General features: G+C 42.7%; 2 long non-coding RNA genes across 5 annotated transcripts in view; both read right to left on the reverse strand.

Annotated features, from left to right (window-relative positions):
* Positions 1–16,712, reverse strand: part of LOC106888511 — a 30,473-nt gene extending 13,761 nt beyond the window's left edge. For 2 of the 4 annotated variants that reach the window (XR_001412120.1, XR_001412116.1), the window contains exons 1-4: positions 16,622–16,712; positions 15,153–15,344; positions 13,453–13,693; positions 53–339 (exon numbers count right to left, since the gene is read on the reverse strand). This is a non-coding gene — a long non-coding RNA (uncharacterized LOC106888511). Of the gene's footprint in view, positions 1–52; positions 340–1,252; positions 1,605–13,452; positions 13,694–15,152; positions 15,345–16,621 lie in introns of those variants that run through there. The other 2 variants (XR_001412117.1, XR_001412119.1) reach the window with 2 other exon arrangements.
* A 169-nt stretch (positions 16,713–16,881) lies between these two features.
* Positions 16,882–19,036, reverse strand: part of LOC106888525 — a 4,827-nt gene continuing 2,672 nt past the window's right edge. Inside the window, exons 3-4 of the long non-coding RNA XR_001412122.1 lie at positions 17,880–18,061; positions 16,882–16,986 (exon numbers count right to left, since the gene is read on the reverse strand). This is a non-coding gene — a long non-coding RNA (uncharacterized LOC106888525). The remainder of the gene's footprint in view (positions 16,987–17,879; positions 18,062–19,036) is intronic.

The raw sequence follows: 19,036 nt of genomic DNA on the forward strand, positions 1-19,036 counted from the left end.
AGCTGGGTCTGATCATGATCAAGGGAACATTTGGTTGACAAGACATACTTACTCACACTGGAACATGACCTTGCCAAAGAAGCAAAATAGGATGCAGATCCATGTCTCGCAGCAGCCCTCAGTGAGGTCATGCCTCCCAGTGGCACAGCTCTCCCTGCAGGACAGCTGGCTTAGCATGACTGTGCTCTTCTGAGCCACTTCCAGCAGGTCCTACAGAAACCAGACAGCCATTCAGGGCACTGACCCGATTCTTCTTGTGAAATCAAATGGCGAAAGAGAGGAGTTGACAGAGGGGAGTGGTTGTCATCATCCCCATGAGATACAGGAGCTTCTTTCTCACTATGAATGAAAGAATAACATTCATAAACTATTAAGGCTCTTCATTTAAACACATTCAAACCACTACTACTCATGCCACAAAGGTTTATTTAACCAGAAGACAGTGAAGGTCCAGAAATCAACAAACACAGGGTATGAAACTTTTCGATGGCGCCGAGTTGAATTCAGAATAATGCTCTATGAAGGGTAACTTGTGCCATTCACAAAAGCCCATTATGAGCAGAAATGTTCATGTGAGCAAACATTATTGTGCAATGCTCGAGCTTTAACATCACACAAATACCAGTTCAAGAGTCACTCAGCTACCTCGTGCAAAAGGCAAGGTTTTATCACAAGCCCCCATTCTTCAAAACAGGTTTTACTGCTACAGACAAGACTTGGTGGGGTACGGTCTGCAACAGCAGCCAAGTAGCCCATGATCCTTGAAGGGCCAGATTTCTGCTGACCATGTTGAGCCAGGTCTCAAACCCACTTTGCAAACGGAACTTCCAGTTGGAGCGAGTGGGAACCTACTCACTTGGCAACTGGTTCTGTTCAAGTAAGTGTCTGGGAGCAAGGAATTCAATAATTCAAAAAGTTTTTGGATCTTAACCAAATCCCGTTGACTCATCTCTCAAATTATTCAGCAGACTGCAATATTTACAGTACATTGTTTTAAGAAAATTATGCAAACTATATGTCGTTGTCAGATAAATTATTCACAGTGAGTAATATGACCCTGCCATCATTCATAAATATAGCTCCCGACCCAGTTATTTCTCCCGTTGTCTAATCACTGCTTCAGTTAGCTCAGCCTGTCAAGGAGCTCTAGGCTTTAGCAAAAATAATGCAGGCATTTCAGTTGACTTAGCAGTGCCACAGCTCCTCTGCAGTGAGTCTCAGAAAGCTTTACAAAGAGGGTTGGGATTGTTACCTTCATTTTACAGATGAGGCAGCAGAGGCATGGTAAAAGCGGTGTCCTATCCAAAGATGACAAGTGACCAGTGACAGAGCCAGGAGCAGAATCCTAGCTGAAAATGCTCAATCCTGTACTGAAATCAATAAATTTTAAGATGCGTCTGGCAGCTCTGCCCCTTTGCCAAATGCCCGTTGGCATTTTCAGGTGTCTGAGCTGCTGTTAAGCTGTCAGGTTGGGACTAGAGTTCCACAGGAGGATGGTTACAGATCCCAGCACCCACCAGGACTGAAGTTCATGATGTTCTGGCCGTCTCAGAGAGTCCCAGACCTCATTTGAAGACATTCAGATCAGAAATGTGCACAAAGCCAGAATCCAGGAGGAATCGTACATGGAGCTACCCTTCCTGTGGCATGTAACAGAAACCAAGCAGAGAGTTGGCATTTGGAAAAAGAGACCAGATCTATCATCAGTTCTCTTTGGAGTGTTCAATCACTAGACAAGGCTATTGCCAGAAAGAGTAACGCTAACTTTGCAAGGAAAGCCACAGGAAACAGGGCGTTAATGGCTAAAACACAGGCCTCACCAAATTGAGGAAGAAGCAGCGAGGAAGCCAAGAGAGAGTAGATAAAGCTGTGAGTGCATGGTCTTTGCAGAGGGGGAAAAACCCAGCCAAACCTTAAAAAGCTTCATTTATGTACATTATTGAAAGAATGTAACACGGAAAAATGGAATTTTCCCCTCCGAGGGGAGAAATCTTTGGGGAGGTGGTTGATGCCAAATGTTTTTACTGTGCTTGATACAAGGTTTTGGCAGGTACCACTACACTAATGGAATACACATTTATGATAATTTAACAAAGGAGAAGACACCTCTTCTCCGTGGGGATTGGAAGTCCAATGGCTTTGATGATTTGAATGAATGCATTACAGTTTTGATGGTGTAAAATGTGCAAAGGTTTACATAAATAAAGTTTTGTTCAGAAGGAAAATAGCAGGGGCAGAAGCTCTACAAGAGACTGAAAAAAAAAGTGTACTGACCTAAAGCTGAAAAAATAAAAATATACTTTGCGTGTAATAGAAATAACATGCCTAGGAGAAAAATGAACACAGCAAAATGGGCAGAAAGGTACTGGTACTAAGACCATCACCACTCTAGGTACACCAGCAGAGATGAGTACAAAAATGACAGGTATCCCTCAAAATACTGAATAAGAGAAGGAAATTTATTCCTAATTTAGCTACTCAACCTGAGAGCCTGAAAGCCTGTCTGTACATATAACACCATAAGGAGCTGGTCTCATTGAAAGGTCTGAGGTAGTTAATCAGAGGACTGTATTGAAGAAGTTCAGCCCTCAGCTGCTAAGACAGTGAGTAAAAACCTGAGAAGCCCTTGGACTCTTCCATGAGTGGCATTGGTGAGGTCCTCCTAAGAGCACAAGTTTTTATCTCATGGATGCTAATAAAAATGTCAGCTTGTTGCAACAGAGAACAAGGTTTTGACTATGGTATTTGGGTGTCAAAGGTTTCATGTCTTTATCTACTGGAGGCTCATAATAGCTGGAAAGGACATTACACCACCTACTGCCACTGTCAAAAGGAGCATGACAAATTTGCCCTGGGAACAACTGAGATGTTTTGGTATTAAGAAAGAGTATTTGTATATTGAATAAAATCCTAGAAGAGAGATTGTAGTCAGAAACACATAGTCTGAAATGCAACAGTGCAACAGTGCAAAGACCAGAGGTGGGTTGCAGTGGCCTCCAGTGAAGAGAACAGCTTCCTCCTCCTGCACCAGTTACAGTACAGGCCAAGGCAAGAGAGGGATAATCTTCATGTTACAAGGGGGCTGCTCGGTGCCCTATCTGTAGCAAACACGGTGTGTGTCATGCAAGAGTACATGACCACGGGCTGCACTGGTGATCTGGAGTTATAAACAGATTGTGGTGAAGCTGCAGGTCCCCTCTATATCAACATAATGGGTTGGTGAGTGATCCTATCAATGTAATTAAACACCTGTCGGCAAAGGAGGGAGAGAAATAATCACATCTATATTTAGTACTTCTAAATTACAGAGGAACAAGAGGGACATACGGGCTGTCAGCTGCAGACATTTTTTTGAAAAGAAATGAGAAATCTAGAAAGCCAATGCCATTAGAAAGTGAGCTCAAGGGCATCAGGGGCTTGCTGGTGCATGAAGAAATCTTTAAGGAGAACCCAAATATGAAACACAATGGGACATCCTGAAAGCTGCTGCTGTGTACTGGAAGTGATGCTGTAGGTACCCGTCCATACAGGAGACCAGAGATGGTTCTGCAAGTGTGTGAAATAACCATCCTAACCAGACATAACTGCAAGCACCTTGTCCAGACCTTAGGCATGAGGAAGACGGCATTGTTGACCAGAAAGGGTACATCCAACAGCCTGAGCTCCCCACAACACAGACCAGACAGAACTAAATGGTTTTGCTTCTACCTGGTGCCCATGTGGCCACTCTCTGAAAATAGGAATAGTCAGAATCTCAGCAGTAAATTGGATTATTTAACTTTGATTAACAAGCAAATTGCAAATTTTTCATATCCTCATATCGTTTCTAATCTCAATGCTGTTTGCTAAATGAAGTTTAGCTGGGAAAGGACAAGGTAGGGAACTTAGCCTTTACAAGTCTCTGGTATGACCTGGTTGGACTGACCATTGTGTTACACAACAGCAGGCATTTAAAAGCCAGGGACTAAAAGAAATCAGCTCTTTCAAATGTCAGGGCCTCAAGGGCTTTTTGACCAACACAGAAATACCAGCTAAATTATAGGAGACCTTTGTTATTGCACAGTCAGTGAACATACTTCTAGGGTCTACTTGCTTCTCTCTGCTCTCCCTAAGGGGAAGGCTGCAATACATTTAAGAGAGAGATGTCCTTTGAGAAAAGATGATGCCCAGAGACAGCACAGCTATTTCTTCATGCAGATATTCCACCAAATACACAGGTCCCTAAACATTAAAGGACCATATCTCCACATCCAGCCTTTTCCAGTCAGAGGAAGACTCCAGCTCCTTTATGGGAAGCAATCACTGAAAATCTATTTTACTGGCTACTATAAAAAAATACTCTCTCTAGCGTAAGTCTTCTTTGACAGGACAGCTGATATTTCCATCACTGAAACATCATCTGAGGTTTCAACATAGTTGAGGTTTCTATCACTGAAAGATGTGCCCCTGAATTTGCAGTTTCCTACAGACATTTGTAGAGTCAAAAGGCTCCCACATAAGAGTTTGGGATAACTCCCTATCACACAAGACATATGAAAGTCTGTTTCCTACAGATGCCACGGCTCTTGCAGCACACACACACACACAGAGAAATGAAGCAGCTCCTTCAGTCACAACTGTCTGGTTTTCTTTGCACAAACAGCAAAGTATGACAGTAAAAGGAGTCCTGGAGGGTTATGCTGGTTTCACATGGGTGATCTGAAACCACGGATGAGCCTTCTTGGCCAAAATAGTAAAAAAGTTTGTTTCCTCTTTGCAGTGACTTAGAGGGAAATTTGTAAGATGAGAGCAACCGAAGCTGTGTCAGATAGGAGTGCTGTGCTGAGAAAGGGGTCGTGTGTTTCCATCCCTGTGGAGTCATGAGTGGGCACAGATGTGAAGCCATCCCTTTCCCTTCCTCTCCATATCCCTTCTTCCCTGATCAGCCCCTCCTTGAGAAAGCAAGAAGATAATTTGCAGAAAGAAAGATGCATTTCCCACTCCCACCCCCCTCGTTTGGATATAATAGCTCATTTCTCTTTTATCCTTTGAAATAAGGATATGTTCCATGGAGTCCATGGAGACTCAGAACCAGAAAATACCACCCCATGATGAGGACTGATGGTTTACATCTTGTGCGTGCCCATCTCTGCCAGGCTGTAGCCTACACTGATGCTTCATGTGCCGGTAAAGGCAGCAGGATGTCTCTCCGCAAGTGGATAGCAGCTTTATTCTTCTAAGAGATGCCATTTAAAGCAATGTTAAAGACAACTTTCTGGTAGCTAGTTTGTGTGTGTATAAAAAATATAACAAACCAAATAAAATTCTTGGTGTCCAGCACAAAGTTACTGGATCTCAGACTTGCTGGCATTCACTTTTGGACTGAAGAGGGAAATATCTCTGCAAAGTTTCCATTGATCTATAAAGCAGAAACATCTGCTGAAAATGTTGTCCCAGGCTGTCTCCGACTGCAGTCAGCAGGAGGCGAGCCTGTGGTTAATAAGCTTTCTCTCTCCCTTCCACAGTAGATGTCATTGCAATGAGTACGAAGCACAATAAGAAAGTTTACAGGATATGGACTAACTCAGCCAGAAAATACAAAACACAAACACGGAAAAAAAGCATCACTGAGAAGACTGTCAACAGCTTTCAGATTAGTGATGTACTCCTACCAAAGCGAAAACAGAACCACTGGACTAGCTACCTCGAACCAGCCCTGGGACTTGCCTCCCTCAAAAATGCCATAAGCTCTCTTCTGCAATCCTATATGAAAGTGCTTGCAAGGATGGGACTTAATCACTAAAAGACTGTCTTCTCTGGCAGCGTTTTTGGAGAGTTTAATTAAATTTTCAGTGTGGATTATGCCATCTACCCACACTGAGATTTTTAATCTCCTCAATCATGCTAATCAGTATGCACTTCCCATATGGCCAACAGCAATCCACAGGTACCACAGGAGCAGAAACTCCCCAGTACAGAGATGAGCCTGGGATTCACCACTGACAATGATATTAAAGAAGTCAAACAAAGTTTGTACTCCCTTGGGCAAAGTTTGTGTTCCCCCAGGCTACTTTTCACAACAAGATTGCTGGTTGTTTCCACCTTCAGGAAACTTTGGAGGGAAGCCTCCAGCATTTCACCTAGACACCTCCCCAGTGAGGCCAGCGTCAGCTTCCCCATGACAGCCGTCAACCTAATGACATGGGGCTCTGGTGGGTCCTCCACCACCCTTGCCACAGCGCCCACCCTAGCCTCCTGCACCAGTGAGCATCCATTGCTTCACTTCCCCTGTCTTTGGGAGCAAAGAGAGGGTCAGTCATCCGCACCTGCAGCAGTCAACGAGCCCCAGACCGGCTTGTGAGAAAGCCTTTTTCCTGTGCTGGAGGGACCTGCTGGTACACCTTCTGGCTGGCACATCCTCCTATCTGTTGAGGCTGAGGTGGGTGCTCAGTGCTCAGGGAGGGCTCGGCACTCCAAGGCCAGCACCCCAGCAAGGACCACCTGTGGCATGGACAGTTCTGGGACCTCCTGAGGCTCTGCCCCCCAGTGCCATGATGCCGCTAGGTCCTTAACAGCCTCTGGGTAAGTGTCCAGCAGAAAGACACAGCCAGTGCTTCTGTGAGGCTTAGCATCACTTCCCTTCTCCTGGGGAACCAAAAGTTAGCTGGTACAGAGAACAGCCTTTTTAATAGCAGGAACAAGACTCTTCTTATTATGCCGTGCTGGTTATAGCATGTCACTCTGTCATCACCCTATCATTGCTCTGCTGTGCACACCACTTATTCTAGCTTTAATGGTGTTACACTTACCAAGGTTATAATTACACATTATAGTGTGGCTTTCCTATGCCAAAAAAAAAGGACTAAACGTACAATTACACAGCTCATAAATAGAAGGACACCGTAGTACTACATAAGCACACATGCCCACATAAAACCTTTAATTTAGGTTGCAAATAGATTATAGCGATTTTACAAGGATGTTATTTTGACTGTGGTAATTGTTAGCACCACCTCTTGGTAAAAACCTCCAACTGCATGGGATTTTTCCCTGCAATGCCTCTCTCCATAGGGGTGAGGACTATGGCTTCTGCAAAGGCAGTCATTAACTAGCAAAACTCATGAAAAAAAAGGATTTGCTGGTTGTTGATGTTATTATTATTTTTGTTCCAAATATTTAAAGATTAATACCTGAACCTACATGTACCTCTTTAAATTATTTTAAGATTTAGAAACACTTACTGACTCCTAACAAAGACATAGTCAAGTGAAAAAGCACGTGTGCCAAATTCAGTGACCCCTCAAAACATAGACGTTAGAGGTAAATAGAAAAACATATGGCAAATACAAATGCCTAGACAACTATCAATACTAAGACTAACCATCACTGTGACAAAATGAGACCTAAGCTCTTGCTTTCAAAAACACCCCTCATTTGAGTTATAAATACCAATCAAAGGGGATCAGAAAGCAAACTAATCTGAGCTCTGATCCCCAGAGGGTTTCTGAGAGCAACAGGCTGTGTGTTGTTGATGTGAAAACTCACAATGCAACTAAACTCTACCAAGAGGATCTCTCACATATTCAAAGATTTTTAACACTCAGTAGTTTGGTTAAAATAAAAGCATATTGAATGGTGTGTAACGATCTTTCTTAGCCACTCCCTTGTCTAACAGCATCCAGCTGGGACCATCCGCATCTGAGGTTTCATGACCACACAAAACTTTTTCCCTCAAACTGCCTTGCCAAGAAAACCACGTACATTCCACCATACGTGTCCAACAGTGTCCTTGCTGTTGTGGGGCCACCAGCAGCACCGGGAATGCCTTAATGGCCAGCTCCTGTGGGGCTGTGCTGGGGTTACAGAGGATGAGCTGGTGAGAGTGGAGGGGGCAGAGCGGGCTGGTGCAGGGGCAGAGGGGCTCAGAGGCACACAGAGCCCCTGTCCTGTGGGGCAGCACCAAGAAGATTTCCAGTGAAAGAAAGCCATTCCCCTTAGGTCTTTCCACAAAAAGCCCTATGGCAGGCCAGGGCAACAAACTCCAATGAAAATTCTAGTCATCCTATGAGTCTATCATCCACGTGTTTTATAGGACTCGGGCAGATGGTTAAATTTCATTGTTTGTCAAGTGACCATGTTGGCCAAATGCTGAGCTGTCTGTCCACATGCAGGGATTCAGTCCATAGTATAAGAAGAGTGATATGACATCTTCAGTCTTGTTTATGGAGGAAAGACCAAAGAGAGGAGAAGGGACAGAAGGATGGAAAGAAAGAAAAAGTAAGAGGGAGAAAGGGAGGAAAAAAAGAGAGAAAAAGAGAGAAAGGAGGGAGGGAGGAAAAGAAAGAGAAAGAAAGAGAAAGAAAGAGAAAGAAAGAGAAAGAAAGAGAAAGAGAAACAAAGAGAAACAAAGATAGATTATTCCATTAATTCCTTTCTGTTCATTTAATTTTCAATTTTAATTGTGCAGAACAGGCAAATAGAAATGAATGACTGATGTTTTTGGAAATGTATAAAACATGAAAAGTATGCACTTTTAAAAAAGTAGCTTTTAAATTAGCTACAGCACATTGCACTCACAGTTGCTTACTGGGGTATACAAAGGCCTGTGATCTATGAGGGCATGAGTTTCTTTTTCTTACATTTAAAGAAAAAAAAAAAAAGAAGAGAAAAATATCTCTGTGTCTCTTAGCTAAGATTTCCAAGCTTTTCCTGCGTTTTCTAGTATCATATTCCTATGTGTATTACTCCAGGAGGGAAATTCCCATATCTTACATTTTCTACTTGGCCACAGTAATTTCATTTTTCTCCCTCTTGGTTCCAGCAACAAAAGCATCTCAGTTTGTAGGCTCACATATGCAGAATTAAAAATAATATACATGTCTATAATGGGCCATGTAAATCTTGATTATGGATACAGATAGTAACTTACACATGCATAGATATGGTCAGCTTCTAGTTCCCTTATTCATTGAGAAGTCCAACTGGAAGTACTTAACAGGGGGATATGAAGAAAGTGCACAGGATGTGGGTCTGGAACTTGGAGGTAGAAGAAAATTTCAGTTCTGAGGGTCAAACGAGTTTGTGATGCCTTTTGTATAATAGCAGCAGCTTAAGTCAACGTTTTCAGGAATGATTTTCAATTCCAAGTGCTTTAAAATGAGACTGAAGCCTGATTTTTTTAAAGGGGCATGATGATTTCTCAAAACCAGACCCCTTGCTCTGGTCAAGTAAAATGCAGAGCAATCAATACCAACTCTCATGTTTGAAAACCCCATGTTTAGACTATGACAGCTTTTGGCTTTTGGCAATACTATTGACTGTGAAGTCTCAGCTGAAAGTGTGGACACTCACAACTTACCCACCCTCCTGCACAGGGTAAGGAGGAAATGGAAGAAATTGTACAGTAATTTTTTGCAACACGAATTAATTTCTTTTGCCAGGGAAAACAACGTAAAAATGCACATGCATTTGAGTGCCTCATGCCCTGGCTAGCAATTAGCTGACAGTGCTGAAAACTCTTTGTAAGTCTTCATATCTCCATTTTCTGCTACGGTGGGACAGATTTCTAGTGGAAGAAGGACATCTCCAGAGGCATACAGAAGAGCTTGAGTCAACAGAGACCTTGAGACCACACTGGTGGTGTCCATTCCAGCAGGAATGGAGAAAAGTACTTCGGACAATAAAAGCTGAGTAAGGTGCTCTCAGACTTTTAGAGATTGGAGCAGGACAATAAATAGGTACAAAGCAGTCTCTTGGGTCTGAAGACAAAGGAGAAACAAGAAGAAAGTTCCTGAGAGGAGGCACAGGACAGCATTCAGAAATGAGAAGTAGGAAAGAATTAGTTAAAACCAAGTAACGGGTGACTGGGTCACTTGCACTCGTGTGAACCTACACGTCAGCAAGACCTATAGTCATTTGTAATGTTACAAGTCACTCTGGACACTGTGTTTGCTTCCAGGAGTTCAAAAATTAACTGCTCAGTAAGATACCCCAATGGCATTGCTATTCTGGCCAAAAGAAAACAACAACATAAAAGCACTGGAGGAAAGAGGACCACTAAGCTCATCTCCCCATACACAATGTAATACAGCTCCTTACGGTGTCCAGAGTCACAACACATTCAGTTCAGTGCTTCCCAAGCAAAGAGCAAGAGCAGACAATCCAAGCCCCTCAGTGTTACAGAAGAAATAGCCAAACCCGCTGAACGGTGTTTACCAGCGGTTATAAGGCCTTAAGAAAAACGGAGTAGTCAGCATATCCTTTGACCTAAATCAACGAAACAAAGTGCTTGAGAGAAGCACTGTCCTATCCGCAGTGGACGACATCTTTCCAAGATGAATGCCCAAGTTTTTTCCCCTTTTAGATGCCGCAAATGGTTTTTGGCAGATTCTTCTACACCCAGATGGCGCCAAGTTAACTACTTTTATTATGCCTTTTGGATGGTAATCTTTCCGCAGACTTCCTTTTGGCATCGCTACTGCACCCAATATATTCCAAAGGAAATGACAAGGCTACTGCAGCACCTGGAAAGGGATAGTTGCTTGTACAGACAAAGTCCTGGGATATTGCCATTAAGAAGAGAAACATGATAAAAGGCGGTCTAGATTTCCAGAGACACTTGGTATTCAGGTCTAAAACACAAAAACACTGGGCTACGTCAAAACTAGCTGAACTATTGAGACAACGTGCATGAAAACTAGGCGCAAGGGCAGGCTAAGAAAAGGTAAATTGGCCTAAGAAAGTAATAAATTAATGCAAACTCCTGAATCTATGTCAAAGTGAAATGAATGCTGGGTTATGAATGGCAATAATATATCCTTGGAATGAACTCCTGGAAAATGAAAGCACCTGATACTTGAACATAATACGAGACACTGTTTTCAACCAAGCAGAAGCCCTACCTGAAGCACACCAGTGCTCCCTGCCCGTAACCGCTCGCAGCCACCCACCGTAACTGCGTCGCTGATTGCTGAATTATTGCAACCTGGTCAGAGCAGCAGGGCTGCCACATACTGCTCCTGGACATTCCCTGGTGATATAAATCACTCTCTGCAGACTGAGGAGTGTCTCATTGTAAAAGAAGCATGTGAAAAATGCATAAAAAAAGCTCTTCCAGAGAGTCATTTAAACTTTTGACTGACCACAAACCACTTGTACCCCTGATAAATAGGAAAGACTTGGATCATGTGCCAGGGACTTGTCAAGCACTACTTAGGGCTTAATTAGGTACAATCCGCAGACATAATACAGTATTGTGCCTGGCACAGCCTTGGTAGGTGGTGGTGCCCTGTCTAGATACCTTGCGAATGTGACAGATGTATGAATATTGCAAATGGCTAAGGAAATTAAAGCTTTATGAGAGAGGTCTGCAAGCTTTAAAACCAATGTCTGATTCATAATTATAACACATCTGACTAGCTAATACCAAAAATGTGGAGCGGCAATATTAGTGTGTGGGAAAAGCGACTGCCTTAAATACATTAGAAACATACCAAATAATAACTGGACTCTCATTTCAGAAGCATCATTTCTGAGCCAATATGGTTATCCCAGCAAAAATATCCCTATGGTACTTCATTGGTGAGAATTATGAATAAGCCAAGATGTCTGTTTAGTGGTCTGCCACTGGTAGAAGACATCCTGCCTATTCCAGCTACGCCTCTATGGAGTTACCTCTAAAACACAAGGTCTACCGCAGCCCCCTGCTCGCAGCTGAGATACCTCCCTCATTCCTGTAAGTTAGGCACACCAGGTCCTTGCAAGCAACCTCCTGACCCAGTCCTTGCCCACAGGGACTCTCCTGTGTTATGGCAGTAGTATTGGAGCATGCAGTGGAGCAACACAATTACTTCCCATTTTTTTTTTATTCTCTTGGTTAGGTTATTATCTTAAACACAATGACTTCTAAACTGGAATGCCCTTACTCAAATGTTTTAAGGCTTAAGCTTTCCAGCAAGCATTGTACATCTCTATCTGACATTTTCTCTGGAATTCTTGCTTTCAGCAACCACATCCCTGGCTTTTGATTCCTGGAAAAAATTCTCCTTTCTCATGGTGTCTTGCTTGATCATTAATGTTGACATGCCAAAAGCTTCCCACCGAGATCTTGTTGGCTTTTTTGGCATCCCACTTCTCCACATCTGGTATTTTATATAGCTATCCATAATATTATAATTCTTGTGCCAGTAGCTTGTCCTCTTCATATGCAGACCATATCTCTCACAGATTTCTCCCCAAATCAATGCCTTCTCAGCTATATTAGCAGAGCCCAAACAGCTCCAGCCCCAAACAACCCAGCTGTCTGAAAGTTCTACATTTTTCAGAAAACATCAATCACCAAGTCTCAAAATATCTGACAACCTTATACATAACAAAATTCATGACCAGAAAGTAAAGCATTCATAACTTGTGATTGAAGGCCAATGAAAATGATAGAAGAAACCTTCCTTTCCCCCATGCTGTTGCAGCTTAAGTAGCATCCAAACTTGCTAATGACTGATGCCTGTGGAAATGGGAATTGATGCTGTTTGTCAATGAATTATCAGGATTATTCTGTATTTATGTTAAAGTGAGCGTCTATCTGTAGACCTTAAAGTGATACTGCACACTACAAATCAGGAGGAAAACCCAACCATCTCTGTGTCTCAGGTTATAAGCCATCCTTTGTCCACATCATACAAATTAACCTTGAAAAGCTGATAGAAACCACAAGATAGGGATGAAAGAAGAGGTATCCCAAAAGATAGGAATACCATCAAGGGGCCAGACCCATCTTTTACCATATTCAGTAATAATACAAAATATCATAACCTACAGAAGGCGAATGATCATACCCATCTGCTCTTATTCTAAATAAGATTCTAAATAATATTCTAAATAAGATAAAAAATAACATTTATTTGCTACTTAATGTCCACATTCATTCTACTACAATTTTGCTCATAGATAGTCTCATTTCATCCATGTATTTCATGTTGGCATTTTCTGATCCTGTCATTTCTGTTCAGCCTGCTAGAGCTGGTTGAACAGCGGTGCCAGTAACAGTTACTCAAAACTAGTAAACTCCTACTACTTTTATGCTTATCCTGCCATATCTAAAATGGCTATTATATACTATCTCCTATATTATTTCACACTCCACATTATTCTACCAGAAGAATTTATTCACAAGTCTACAACTGTCAGAGTGACAGGTCTACTATTTGTGAAACCTTACAGTGAAAGTGTGGTTTTTTTCCCCATTGGCAGTGTTAAAAGCAAAATCAGGTAAGTTTTGTGACCAAATGTCACAATCAGATAAAAAACTACCATCCCAAACAGAAAAAAAAAAAAAAAAAACAGAACCACAACCCTCAAAGCTAGAAACTAATGAGACTTGCAATTGAATTATCATTAAAAAAACACGCCTAAAGAGCGAAGTGTCCAACTTACACTCAGGCTTTGCTGGCATTTGGGAAATGCGTCTTTTCTTACCTGTCTCTCAGAAGGAAGGAAGAGGATTCTTTTCATGGGGGCAGTTGAGCACAGAGATAGGTTGTCCAGAGAGGCTGCAGCATGCTCATTCTCGGAGAGACGTAAAGCTTCACCAAACAAGACCTTGGGCAACCTCATGAAGTGAAGTCAGATCTGCTTTCAGCATGAGGTTGGACCAGACGATCTCCAGATATCCTTTCCAATCTATGTTTTCTGATAATTTGATGATTCTAATCACTAACTAAATAAAAAATTAAACATTTCACCAACAAAAGGGTTTTGACATGTTTCTTATACAATAAACTGCACTTCTATTTTCACCACATTGAGATAATGACATGACAGTTACTGGTGATTTTTGTTTTACTTACAGGAAAATTTTTCTACTTATGCAAAAATACTGTCATTTTAGCATCTGTGTGCTATTTGGACAGGTTTTATCATTGGAACTGTGATAAATGCCAATGCTTGCTTCACCAAAACCTTAAATAAAGTCTTAAGTTGTAAGGATATGCTTATCCCTACATTCCCCTTGGTGCTTCCTTGTTTCACAGGTGGAGGACTAAGGCACACGAGAAGCCTGTGGGGAGGCTGGCAGCTGAACCTTTACCTTCTAAATCTCAGTCCGTTGCTTTCAACACAAATCCATCCTTTGGTCCTTGTTAAATACTCCATGGGCAACTTCTTTCTTTCCTATATAAGACCTTCTTGTAACTGCAACAGCTGAGATAAAGCATTCAATGGCAAAAATACACTGTCATCTAAACTGCCCCTTATGCACAGCTTAGTTCATGGTTTTCATAGCACGTTTTGAAATAGGACACAACTGTACTCATTTAGTTTGATTGCTGCATTATAAAGACACCTCTGTGAAGGAAGAATGTCACTTTCATTACAGGCCATTGGAAGAGTCAATTATCTCCAGGATTTCATACCTGTTAGGGGCAAGGATGAGACTGAAAACACAGGTAGCATCAGGTGTACGCTGATCTTGGGGACTGCTCCAAAGCACCCAAACCATGCACCCACTCTGCTTCCAAACGTTCAGCACTGGCACATCGCAGGGAAGAGCTGAGCTGTCGTGCAAAGCATTTTACGTCTTTCCTGCCTCTACCCCTATGATCTGTGGTCCCCATGGCACACATCCTACATCCTGTAGACCCTGATGACCTCCACTTACCTGCAGAATTTGTAGAACTTTCTGGGTTTTGTAGCCAGCCATTATTTTTGTTCAAGCCTTGCAGCAGTTGCTAATAACCTCAGCATTACCTTTCGAACTGTCACACAAGCTGTATGCTCTAAAATGTTATCCATTTCAATAAGAAGGATACCCCAAGGACACAGATGTTAGGTAAGTATCTAACTGCTTAGCTTTCTACTGAACTACTGAGGTTGCTTCTTGCTAAACTGCCAAAAGCAGAACAACAAAAATGCTTGCCAGATCCTCTTCATATTCTGTGCAAATCCCTGTTCATCCGTCAGAGACTGTTCAGCTCCTGTCAGGACAAGGGAGGAAGAATCTGGCCCTTCTCTTCAAACTTCATTACCCCATGGGAGTACATCTGTGTGTCCCACCCCTGAGTGTCTCACACCCTGTACCATACCACTGACCATTTATTCAGGTGTAATGCCAGCGCTCAAAACCAGTAAAGTCCCCAACTACCCTTGCAGTAGTGGAAGCCAAGTTTCCAAATACTCACAAGGCAAAGAGGGGTGTTTTCAAGGGCACAAATGGCAGTCAAGTTCCCAACCGGGTCCTGTGCTTGAAAAAAATCTGTCTTGCATGTGTGAGCAGCTGGGTCAGGGCATGATCTCCCTCCGGGGACATCCTCTCTTTGCATTGTTTTCCCTTTTTAAGAGTACAAGTGTTGGGCAGCCGCCTGCAACTGTCACTGTGTAGGATGAAATGAAATACAGTGTTATTAATAAAAGAAAAAAGTAACTCGCACAATAGCGAGATTTGGTTAGATTTCTGAAAAAGGAAGAGCAAAGAAGCAGTTCTCCCCACATCTTTAAGGCATTCTGGGGTGAATATTTAGCTCTCATAGCTGTAAGGAGCTTGGCAACATATGCCTAATTTCTAGCGGGACAGGCAGAAGGGCTAGTGAGAAGGGATGATGACAGGCTAGGAATGGAACAGCAACGTGGTATTTTAACAAAGATGAAAAGTGTTGCTTTGCATCTGAGAGCAGCTTTGTTAATGCTGTTGCATTTCTCAGGCCACATAGCTGAACCGTCAGTGGGTTTGGCTGTGTCACCTTGGTATAAGCAAAGCTTGATGAAATGTGAGTAATTTTTAAAAGAAAGCATTTCTGTGGGTTTGATTCTCTGTTTTGTGGTCGTTGCTTTGGAAGGAACGTTAGTCATTTGGGGCTTTTGCACTTGCATTAAAAAAAAAAAAAAAAAAAAAGGGGGAAAAAAAAAAAGATAAAGACCTCTGTCTGAAGGTCCAATTTCCTTGATAAGACGTGGTGAGTTGCCTCCTCTGTCAGATAACAGAAGTATGAGATCTTTGAAATCAAGCTGAAATGCTGGAAGATGATTCAGGTTAGGACACTTCATTCAAACGTATGTGTGTTTTGGGAGGGGGAGTTGGTCCTTGTTTAAAGAAATGTCCTTTTTACAGTACCCATTTGCCTGGTAAAAGTTCTCACAGCAAGTAAAGACAAAGAACCTTTTCCCTTCAAAATAACTCAAAATTGCATTGGGAAGATAAGGTGGGGGGAGGGGTTGTGTTTGTTTACTTTTTTGGGAGATACAGAAGGTTTTAGTGATGGTTTCAAGCTTACAAGGGGCTCATAGTCAGAGCCTTGCCAAGCCACAGAGACACCTGGCCAGCCACCAGCCAGCTGCATGGGGGCAAGGGGAGCGCTTGTCCCAGGGGTTGGTTCTGGCTGCCCTCCCCTCCGACTTCCTCCCAACCAGGAGCTGAGCTGAGGGTGAAGTGAGCACACCTTTGCTCAGCTCCCATGTCTGAAGGAGCCCAGGAGAGCATACACTCGCCACTCCTGCCCTGCCTCCAAGGCAGGCAACCTCCCTTCCTTGCAAACCTTGGGGCCAGGAACCAGCAGGATGAGCTGGAGGCAGTGGAAATCAGGCAGCGCCCAGCAGTGAGATGGGCGCCCAAGGTCTAAACAACATCTACACCCCGCTGAAGGAAGGCACCTACCTCCATCTGGGTTCCATATCCATCCATCCTCCTCTTAGAGCTGGGCTATAGACTGGTCCCGTACAATCCACCTTTTCCAGAAGAGTTGACCACCGAGCAGAATGGGGAGACTCATCATTCCTCAGCCCAGAAAAAAACAGCCCCCTGCCTCCCTCTAGATGCATCTGCCCTAGGGTTAAGCGCCTGACAGCTCCTACCTCTGGCCATAGCTGGCAGGAACTCACCTTTGAGCTTGCAGAAGTCTGTTGAATCCAAGGCATTTCAGGAGCCTGGGTATCTTGGACCCTGAAAGCGGTGGGGAGGTTTCCAACAAAATTTTGATTTGCTGAAAAATTTCCAACCAAACCTAAGTGTCAGCTGTGTAGCTGCGAGTTGAGAAAAAGAAAAAAAAAATACCATGATTTTATTTGGTTTTTAATCGTAGCTTAGTTTCAGTTACCTGCTCTAAAAAAATGTTTTCCTTTGTAAAAATTCTTTAACAATAAAAAGCTGCCTCTACCCCCCCTCAAAATGTGGTGTAAGCTTCACAGCTAGCTAGGAATGGGATCTGTAACATGTATTATGCTGTTTGCTATATTCCAGAAATAATTTTCCAATAGCCTTGAAACAGAAACAGAATCAGTGCAGTGCATATAAACAAACAGAAAGCTCTTTGGGTCTTGATATTTAAAGTTTTACCTCCCAGTTCTTCCTGCAAAAGTGGTATCTCTGGCTCTGGTGTTCCTGTAACAGATGTGCTAAAATTCATATATATAGCTTTGTAACTGCCCTACACCATGGTTTTGATGTCCTTGTGAGCCTTGGCTTGCTGATCCCTCAGTTTTAAAGTTTACTGGGCTATATTTTTCTGAAAAGTTGAATGCTCACAACAGAATCATTTTAAAGGGCATGATGACTTCATGGCATTAGATTTGTCACACAATAAGGCATCACCTTTCCACAAAGACAGAAGGAATGATAACATCTGTCCTATGTACCCTGTGTGTCCTGAGCCCAGTGGCTCTGCTGAGCAAGAGATGTCTGAAATATCTATGGAGTGTAATACCCTGAAGCAAAGACCACATTCACCCATAGCTCAGGTGAAAATGTTGGTGTCATTAATAGCTTCTTTTCTGTACCATTGTGTCCACCTTAGCTGCCAACAGTAGATGATGTAGGCAAAGCAAGGGAGAAGTTTCAAGGGAGAAGCAGCCACAGCCCTCTGTCCAGAGCCAGATGAAAGGCCATCCCAGAACTCAGTCCAAGAGTTAGGTCTTACCGTACTCCTGGAGTGAGGTTTCCATCCTGCCATGCTGGTTGTCTATGTGCTCCATCCATAGGGCTTAGGAAGCTGTCCCAACCAAGCAGCTTCACTCAGAGCAGCAATAAAGGAAACACGGCTGTCACAAGTCATTTACAATTATTCACAATTCTTTTCTCAGTCCTTAAGCTGTAAAGAGACTAAGGAAATCAGTGAAAGGTACAAAGAGCCCCATTTCATTTGCTTTTCCCAGCTTTCCTCTCCGCATCTACCTCTTGCTTACTGGCCTGCAGGTACTTTGATAGCAAGCCACAGAAACCACAGCGGCAAGTACTTTACCAGTACTGGGGAAACTCTCAAGGGAGAGGAGAAGAAATAGGTACGAAATTGTTACTCTTTTTGCTCTCTGTGTTTATTTATTTTGGACCCATTGGGCTAGACCGCAACTAAAACTTTATGAACCTAATAAAATTCCCAACATTCTCAGACATGGGTCGTGATGTTTATGTATTAGGCAGAATACAAAGGTGTATTTATGAGGAGACTGGAAGTACTTAGAGATGCTTGAGCTCAGGCAAGGCACAAAGCACACGTAAGAAATGTTTTCAAACTTAGCACAGGTACAGTCAAGCTAACAAGTGTTCTTCCCAGCTGGGAAGATGAAGATAAACCGCATGACATATCACACCCAGAGCATTTTGGAAATGTTGTGCACCTCCACACCTCCTCACAGATGGCGGAGCACAGGGCAATTTCATTAATTTTTTCAACAGATGTTATTTATTTATTTATTTGCCTGGTTCTGCTATGGCTAAAATACGAGCTCTCTCATTTTGGTAGTGGTGGTAACAATACACACTAATAAACGGGAGAAAGTTACAAGAGTAAACATCTCTTTTCCTTTCTGTCCTCATAAACTACACAGTATTCCCTGATTCAATAAGCAAGATATACTTTCTGACTCAAGTTGAGAGATAATGGGTCTTGGCGACAGATAGGCTTTCCATCTTTATAAATAAAAAAAAAAAAGCTAGAGAGAATATATGCTGGGATTTATTTTTGCCAGGAGCAAATAAACAGTTCTGTCAATACACAGATAATCCTGCTTCCCCGTTTCCCCACCCCTCTTCTGTCTTTGGCTATCTGTACACCACCCCCCCACCTCCCCTCCACCC

This window comes from Calidris pugnax, unplaced genomic scaffold (assembly GCF_001431845.1).
Source record: "Calidris pugnax isolate Ruff unplaced genomic scaffold, ASM143184v1 scaffold15, whole genome shotgun sequence".
NCBI classification, from domain to species: Eukaryota; Metazoa; Chordata; class Aves; order Charadriiformes; family Scolopacidae; genus Calidris; species Calidris pugnax.